Source organism: Nicotiana tabacum, chromosome 2 (assembly GCF_000715075.1).
Source record: "Nicotiana tabacum cultivar K326 chromosome 2, ASM71507v2, whole genome shotgun sequence".
NCBI classification, from domain to species: domain Eukaryota; kingdom Viridiplantae; phylum Streptophyta; class Magnoliopsida; order Solanales; family Solanaceae; genus Nicotiana; species Nicotiana tabacum.
The window spans coordinates 84895683-84905557 of NC_134081.1; positions in this window are offsets into that span (position 1 = coordinate 84895683).

Sequence of the window (9875 nt, forward strand, 5' to 3'; positions counted from 1 at the left end):
TGAAGCTAAGTTTTGCATCACTTGGACCAAACGAAGCCCGATCAGAACAAGATTAACAGATAATAAACGAAAACAAAAAAATGGGTGAGTGATTATGATGGATTTTTGAAGGGGTGAGTGATTATGATCGATTTTGGAAGTTCATCCAGTACCGCTAACCTCATGCCATATCCACCACCATAATTTGAACAGATTTATAGGATCCTTTTTCCTTTTTTCCTTTTTTTTTGTGAATTACACTAGGCTATGGCATTTGGAGCTATAGTTTAGGTCGGATAATTTGTAGAGCTTGCGTGAACAAAGAAACATAGAGAACCGGGAATGAACAGGGAAGAGGGTTTGGTCATAGAGAGGTTAAAATGAGGGGAGGGGGGCGGTTTATGGAATGAAAGAGGGGACCTTGATATGTTGGGTTAAGGTTTTCGCGCCCTTGACGTGTAAGACATCCATTGGTCATTTGCTGATTGGATGGACAAGTATGTGTATGTGTAATACACGCGCGCATGGTCTCTTGTTAGATGTGTTTATTAGTTACGGGAAAAATGAGTTCTAGTGTTCAAATGGGAAAGTAGAAAACTTATGTATCATCTTTTAAAAACCCGACAAGTTTAAGTGGCCAGGAAGCCATTCTGACTAAAATAATATAAGCGAATCTTTAATATTGACTAAGGGATGGAAAAAAATCAAAATCAATATAAAGCGGACCAAACTAGGTAAGAATATAAAATATGAGCCAATTTTGGTAGCGTTGTTGTCCCAACAAATAAAGTGAGTGACTTTTCTTTTTCTTTTTTTCTTCGATTGGGGGCTCCCAATGAAGGGTTCGTCGTTCCAAATTTTAGTATTTTAATTTGAAGTAGAAAATTTATTCCAAAGTCGGTTGAATGAACTATTTAATTCTTTTAGTATCCATTCGACTTGTCAAAGTATAGTCAAATCTTTCTATAACAATCTCGTTTATTTTGATATTTTTCGGCTGTTATAATGAAGTGTTGTTGTAGAGGATATATATTATAATATAATTTAAAATTTGGTTCCGAGAAAAATTTGGCTTTTATAGTGAATAGATGTTGTTATAGATAAATTTGGCTGTAACTCTTTTGTATTACCAAAAAAAAAACTTCTTTTGTTTTTGTTTTCTTGCAGAACCATTGCTAGGAAACACCACAAAATTATACTTGTGAATAAGTATAACTATTTGTAAGTCACATATACAATTTAATATTCATTATGTTGGTATACACGATAAATTTGGATATTATAATACAATGAAGGATTATAGAGAGGGTTATTCTACATTATTAATATATGCTTCATTTGAGGAAAATTAAACTCCCGTTTGGATATGGATTTTGGTTACTTTTTTATTAAAAAAAAAATTATTTGTTTATAAAATTTGATCAGTTTTTTTTAAAAAAAATCAAGTTCCAAAAACTAGGTTGGGCTAGTTTTTGGGTGAAAAATTTTTTCACTCACAAAATTTTAATATTTTTGCAAATAAAATACATGTCCAAACACAACTTCAATTTTTAAAAATTAATTTTCAACACAACTTTAAAATTTTTTGTCAAGTTTCAACCAAATCTATACCCAAACGCTAGCTAAAGTTGGCGCTAGATTTGTAACAAAAATAACTTTTTCATAAATGTATAATATAATCTATAATAATTACTTACATGAATATAAGATACTAAATAAATTAATGAGTATGTGCAAAAACAATAAGCTAAATTCATGTAAAGGTCTGATATACAAGTAAATAGCTGTAAATATTTTTTAAAAACATTGTTTAAGCAAATTATAAATAATTAAGGCATAATAGCCTAATAAATACCTTTACTTGTCCTGATTTGTCATCTCGGCCCCTATACTCCACAAGATTTTATCAAGACACTCGTAGTTGTTAAAAACACACTACTTTAAACCCCTCTGTGTTCTTCAAATGCACAATGTGGATGACACGTCGTCATCCACATCAAATTTTTTATGACACGTCATTATTTTTTTACTTTAATTTCAAAAATAATAATTTCCTTTTTCTTTTTCACTCGACTCCTTCCCACGCTTGCCCATCTCTCTCCATTTTTTACAACAGAAAGTAAGAAACAACACTCCGACTTTATGGCTTTACCAGCAACCACATTTCCCTTACAAAGATTATTGTCCAACGCCGCCACTCACTACTTCAATCACACCCATGTGAACCACCTTGAACTTCTTCCTCCATTGACGCCAATGCACCACCAGTAAAATCCTCAATATACTCATATGTCCACATAATTTTACGATGTACATCCCACTTAATTCTGCAAAGATCTCCGTCAACCACACCCTTCAAAATCACCGCATCTCCAACATCTCACCATAAATTGCCAAAAAAAAAAAATCAGCTTATCTCCATCAAATAAATCCACCATTAAATATCAACTCTACAACCTGAAAATCATAGTCCAAAAATGATCCTTACCCAAAACAGATTTAACATTGTAATAGCCATAAATCTAATTCATCTCAAAAACACTAATGATGATTGCTCTTCAAAAAAGGGTTTTGGAATATATTTTTCTCAAAATGTTCAAGATTTGTGAAAATGGGAAGGAGAAGAACGGGAAAGGAAAAAGGGGAGAAAGAGAAAAGAAATGGAGGAGGGGTAGCAGAGAAAAAGGATAGGGAACAGTAGAAAGAGAAAAAGTAATGGGGGAGCCGTGGGGGAAGGAGGCATATATATATTTTTTTTTATCTTTTACTTTTTGTTTTTATTTATTCTTCTTATTCTAATTATTTTAGTCTAACTTTTTATATTCACGCTCTTTATACGCGTAAAATTTACGTATTTTGTCTAACTCGGTCATCAAGTTACCACATATGTTTTGTCAACGATCAGAGGGGTTTAAAGTAGTGCGTTGTAACAACTACAGGTGTTTGGATGAAACCTTGTAAAGTATCGAGACCGAAATGATAAAACGGGATAAGTAAAAGTATTTATTAGGCTATTATGCTAATAATCAATAGTAATAAGAGATATGAGTGAGAGTGAGTGAACATATAAAGGGAGAATGTAAACAAAAATAACCTTTATGTTGTTAGATGATTCATAATTGTATATTTGTTTCTATTGATTTGTTTTTCTTTTCCCTAACTCCATTCTAGATCTCATAATCCAGACAACTACGACTGTTAAACTATTGCTTCATTTGTCTTTTGTTTTTTCTATCACTTGTTTCATATACAACAACAATAATAACATATCCAGTATTATTTCATATTGTAGGGTCTGAGAAAGGTAGTGTCTACGCAAACCTTACTCTTACCTTGTGAGGATAGAGAAGTTGTTTCCAATAAACCATCGGCTCAGAAAAGTATTAGCACTACATTAATGAAAATTTAGACAAGAAGGGACAATATCAAAAACCATATAAAAATATAATAAAAACAATAAGATAGTAAGGTGATCAACAATGCAAGAAAACAACGGTTAGTCATAAAAACATGCTACTAACAGAAAGCGAAACTGCGTGCCAATACTGTTGTTATGAGCACTCTAGACTACCTACTTTACTACATTAATCCTCGACCTTCATACATTCTTATCAAGGGTCATGTCCCCGGTCAGCTGAAGTTGCGTCATGTCCTGCCTAATCACCTCTCTCCACCTCTTCTTTGGCCTACCTCTACCTCTTCGTAGGCCCTCCACTGTCAACCTCTCACACCTCCTCACAGGAGCGTCTATGTTCCTCCTCCTCACATGACCAAACCACCTAAGCCGTGTTTTCCGTATCTTGTCATCAATAGGGGCCACACCCACCTTGTCGCGAATAACCTCATTTCTAATCTTATCTAACCTGGTAAATTAGAACTTTTAATTTATAGTCGGTGAAAATAAATTAGAACTTTTAATTCACTATGATCCGTGTGTAAGTTGAAAGAACACTTGTTTCTTCCATTTAGAAATTGTTTTTTTTTCGAACTATATTGCTAAAGTTACAAGTACATTTGAGAGAAAAAAAAACTAAACATGAATATTTCATTTGAAGAATATTTATACTCATTGCAATAGAGTTTTCATTGATCCATCCATAACTTATGAATTAATAGAGGTAGAGACTCTTTATCCAGTAGCAATTATTGAACATCGGTGAAATATCATGTTGTAGTGCCTTAAACTTTACGATAATTTTGTTATTATATTGTTGATATTACAATTGGAAAGCCACCATGAAATTGCAATTGATGTAATTATTAAGGTAATAATTACACAACCTAGTAATAACATAGTATTATAATTAGGACGACCTGTTTGTTTGTCATAATGTAATTACATGTGTACTATATAGTTACACAAGTATAATTACACAGTTAGATTAAATTTTTAATATAAAGTTAATTATCAAAAATTAAAAGTTAAAATTTAACAAATATATGCTTTTATAATTTATAGTATTAAATTTGACATTTAAGACGCATATTGTTTCTTAAAAATATATTAATTACGAATCATATACCTGCAACTAATATTATAAAAATAATTGACATATATTTTACAAATTAATAATGTTTTACTTTAATTAATTATAAAAACTAAAACTACATATTTTGTAAGAACAACATGGACTACATGGTTGATAAAAAGATTAATATTTATAATATTTGCCATAACATTGCTCAAATATTTTACGAAAAAATAATCTATCAATTCTAACGTAAAAATGAACGGTATGCAATCTAAATTAATAAGTCAATACTACTAAAGCAAAGAAAAATAGAACCGAAAGTATAACATAAATTCAAAATTCAAGAAAATAAATAACATAATACTTTTATGTAAAATTACAACATAATATAAAATAAGTTTTAAGATAATATAAGTAAATGTAATTCAAAATAAATGGAAAACATAAGTCTATAACTTCATTCAACAATGATGTAACGACTCGGCCGGTCGTTTTGAGAGTTAGAGCCCCGATCCCCTAATAACTATTTTTCTCACGTTTGTTTCCGCTATTGGGACTTGCCAGAGTGATTGGTTATGGAATTCGGAGATTTTTAGGACACTTAGTCCCTAGTTGTGAGTTTAAGCCTTAGAGTTTGGACCGTAGTCTGAACTGTGTGAAGACGGATCCGGAATGGAATTCCGTCGACTCCGTTAGCTTTATTGAGTGATTTTGGGATTAGGAGCGCGTCCGGAATGTGTTTTGGAGTTCTGTAGTAGATTTAGGCTTAAATTGGAGAAAGTTTTTCGACGATTTCGGCCGATAGTGAAAATTTTGATATCAAGCTCGGAATGGAATTCCAAAAGTGGTTGTAGGTTCGTAGTGTCATTTGTGATCTGTGTGTAAAATTTGAGATCATTCGGACTAGATTTGATGTGGTTCACCTTCGTTTGTAGAATTTGGAAAATTCTAAATTCTTAGGCTTGAATATGTGCTTAATTCATGATTTTGGTATTGTTTGATGTGGTTTGAAAGCTCGACTAAGTTCGTATGGTGTTATAGGATTGGTTGGTAGGTTTGGTTGAAGTCCCAGGGGCCTCGGGTGTGTTTCAGATGCTTAACGGAATGGAATTGGACTTGGGAAAAATCTGGTGCCTTTGCTGGTTCTGGTGTTTCGCACATGCGGAAGGGACATCGCAGGTGCGAGAGCCGCAGGTACGGAGGGGGTGCGCAAATGCAGAACTGGTGGGGCTGGTGAAGGAGTGCATGCGCGCATGGGAAGCTCGCAGATGCAGAAATGGAATTGTCAAGCTCGGCTCCCATGTGCGGCTGGTTGTCCACAGAAGCGGAACCGCAGATACGGCCCAGAGGTCGCAGGTGCGGACGCAGCCCAAGTAAGTGGACTTCGCACCTGTGATGGATTTGTCCGCAGGTGCGTGACCGCATGTGCAGTCCTAGGTCCGCAGGTGCGGAAATCGCTGGGTTGAAGAGTCAGATTCGAGGGTTCATTTCGCATTTTTACCAATTCGAGTTTTAGCTCGGGAGAAGGCGATTTTGCAAGGGTTTTGAAGAGGAAATCAGTGGGTAACAATTCTTAACTCTAATTCGTGTATATTTCATTAATCTATTGTTATTTTCCCTTGTCTAATTAAGGAATTTGAGGGTAGAAGTTTTAAAACGGGGGAAAAGGTTCCCCAATTGAAAATCTGAGATTTGAATGGGAATTTGACGTCGAATTTAGATGATTTTGTTTGAGTGAACTCATGAGTGAATGGATGTTCATAATTTATAATTTTTACCCAATTTCGAGACGTGAGTTCGGGGAGACTTTTTGGGTGTTTTCCCTAATTTTACGCTTTAGTTTCGAATTAATTAGTTACTTGTAGTTATATTTACATTATGCAATTAATTTGAATAGATTCGGGCCATTTGGAGGCGGATACTCGTGGATGAACGTGATATCAAGTTGATTTGAGCGGTCAAAGTAAGTGGCTTACCTAACCTTGTGTTGGGAATTTTTTCTTTAGGATGTTTGATATTAATTTATGTGTGGGCGCCGTGTACGTGAGGTGACGAGTACGTACATGGCCTATTATTGCAAAAATCCCGTTTTTCCTTTCTAAATCATAAACTGTTTTTCCTTTATTAAATTGCACTAATACATTTAATTATTTAGCTTAGATTAGAGAAGCATGCTTACATATTTTAACTGCCTATTTGATATTTTGTGCGCCATGCTTAGTTAAGTCCCTACCTTCCTTATATGTGTTCAGCGTAAATTGTATAACTCGGTGCCATACCTGTGATTTCATCTTGCGTTGCATATTTAAATTGGGACTACGGACGTATTTCGGGAGATCTCCCTGTCTTGCACATTTAAATTGGGACTACGAACGTATTCTGGGAGATCCCCCTGTATTGTATATTTAAATTGGGACTACGGACGTATTCCAGGAGATCCCCTTGTCTTGCATATTTATTTTGGGACTATAGACGTATTCCGGGAGATCCCCCAGTATTGCATATTTATTTTGGGACTACGAACGTATTCCGGGAGATCCCCATGTACTGTATATTTATTCAGAACTATGGGACGGTATCCCGGGAGTTTCCACATTGTGTTTACCTTGTTCTGAGCCGAGGGCTCCCTTAACTGTTAAATTTTCGAGAATTTATTTAACTGTGTTACCTTGAACTTTACTTATATCTTTTACTGTTTAATTTATTATGTTTACTCCGGTAGAGCCTTGGCCTGACCCCGTTACTACTCGATCGAGATTAGGCTTGGCACTTACTGGGTACCATTGTGGTTTACTCATGCTACTCTCTGCACATGTTTTCGTGTACAGATCCAGGTGCACCTTATCAGCCGCACTATCAGTGAGCCGGGACAGCTTTGGAGACTTCAAGGTATATCTGTCGCGTCCGCAGACCTCGGAGTCCCATTCCACTCTTTCTCATGTCACAAGTGCATGAGCATTTACTAGGAGATAAAATGAAATACAATTACTGTCTAGAATACAAATTTGGACAGAAAAGAAAATACAAATACTCTGAAGAAGACTCTGCTGGCTGCGAATCATCTCACAAAATGCAGATCACCTAAGTCCCTGTATCAGCCACGCCGTTGTGCCCACAAGGCCAGTAATATATATGTGCCTGCACAACAAAATGTGCAGCAAGTGTAGTATGAGTGCGTAATTCAACGCGTACCCAGTAAGTATCCCGCCTAACCCCGAAGATGTAGTGATGAGGGGTCGACTTCGACTGTTACTAGTGGTCCAATAATATATAGTACAGTAAAAAAAGTGAATGAATACGAGACATAGTAAATATATGAAACAAACAAGTATAAAATACGTGGTACAAATTTTCTCTTTACGATTTACTCAAGCTTTCAACTAGCAAGTTCCCTCCATAACCAGAGCATATATAGGTATAGTGGATTTCATCAAAGAGGTTGTCATAATCCAAATCAGGAAAAACCTCAGATACACCGACTTCTTGCAAAATGTTACGCATGATTCCATGAGGATAATATATATATAGGAAATTATCGAGACGTACAACCCGATCTAACATAAAAGTAAATTGTACACTGCCGAGGGTCGAACGGTACGAACCATAGATGTATCTATTAACCCGCCGAGGCGAACGACCCGCTCCCATGAGAGTGTGGTACATAAATCCTGCCGAAGCGAACGACCTGATCCCATAAGAGTGGTAGAAGGAAATACCCCGCTCGCGAATCATACGTGCGGCGCAGTTATATATAAATTTAAGGAATCTCCCCGCTCGTGGATCATACTTGCGACGCGGTCAAATATAAATTTAACATTTAAAAATCATGTCTCTTTCTTGATTCTTTTCAAAATAAGGGAAATTCAGTTTGTAGCTTTTTAAGGAAATTACCCCACTCGCAAAACATACATGCGACGCGGTTACACATAGATTTCCTAAGTTATTATAGCATTTCTCAATCCTTTTCGAAGTTTCGAAGTTCAAATGAAACCTTTTAAATCTCAAGTTCTTCAATTTCAACTCCTTTCAAAATATTTAATAAGCAAACTCAATCTCGCTCCCTCTCGAGGCAAACAATAAACATAAATCAATAACAATATCAACAAGGCAAGATGTGAGCCTAAAACTATCCGGACATAGGCATAGCTAGTAGCTACGTACGGACTCTCGTCACCTCGTGCATACGTAGCCCCCCATAAATAGAAGCACATAATAACTTGGTTCACCTATGGGTTTAATTCTCTCTTACAAGGTTAGAAAGAAGACTTACTTCGCTCTGAAATTCCATAACCAGCTCCAAATCCACTCCAACAATTCAAACGGAAGTTCGTTGCTCCAAAACTAGCCAAATATGACGCAACCGAATCAAAATATACTCTAATACTCATAATTAATCATTTTATAACAATTTTCAACTCCGTTTGAAAAGTTGATGAAATCACCCTCGGGCCCACGTACCCCGTTTCCGAAAATTTTCAAAGATAAACTTTGCCCATGACATCACGGACTCAAATATATAATTTATTCTCAATTCCATGCCCATATTCATGGTAAAAATCCAAAATACCAAATTCTAGGTTTTCTACCAAAAATCCACAAATTTTACTAATTTCCATGTTCCAATTCATGTATAATTCATGTATTTAACTCACAAATGGAAGGAAATCACTTACCTAGTGATGGGTAACGATGAATCTCCTCTAAAATCACCCTAAGCTCGGCTCCCATGAAAGATTTTGAGATAAAATGAGCCAAAACCCGTTTTTAAAACAACCCACTACCCAGCACTGCCCTTCCTCATGACGCGTTCGCGAAGATTTCCGCCCTCACTGCTTCGCGTTCGCATACCCAGCCTCGCGTTCGCGTAGGCCAAACATCCTCAGGCCCAATCCTCATTTCCTTCTACGCGTTCGCGACTCCACCCTCGCGTTCGCGTAGTTTCCTCAAGTTCTTCACCGCGTTCGCGTCTTACCCTTCGCATTCACGAAGGCCAATCTCAACAGCCCCATAATTTTCCTCTTCACGAATGTGGGACTTCCTTCGCGTTTGCGAAGAAGGACACTAGACACTAGCAACAACAGTTCCAAAACAACCCGAAATGATCCTAAACCACCCCGAAACACATCTGAGGCACCGTCAAATCATACCAACCAGTACCATAACATAACACAAACTTGCTCGATACCTCAAATCACATCAAACAATATCAAAATCATGAATCGCACCCCGAATTCAAACTTAATGAACTTTGAAACTTCAACTTCTACAATCGATGCCAAAATCTATCAAATCATGTCCGATTGCCCTTAAATTGTGTATACATGTCACATTTGACATTACGGACCTACTCCAACTTCCAGAATCAGATTCCGACCCTGATATCAAAAAGTCCACTTCCGATCAAACTTATCAAAATTTTCCAAA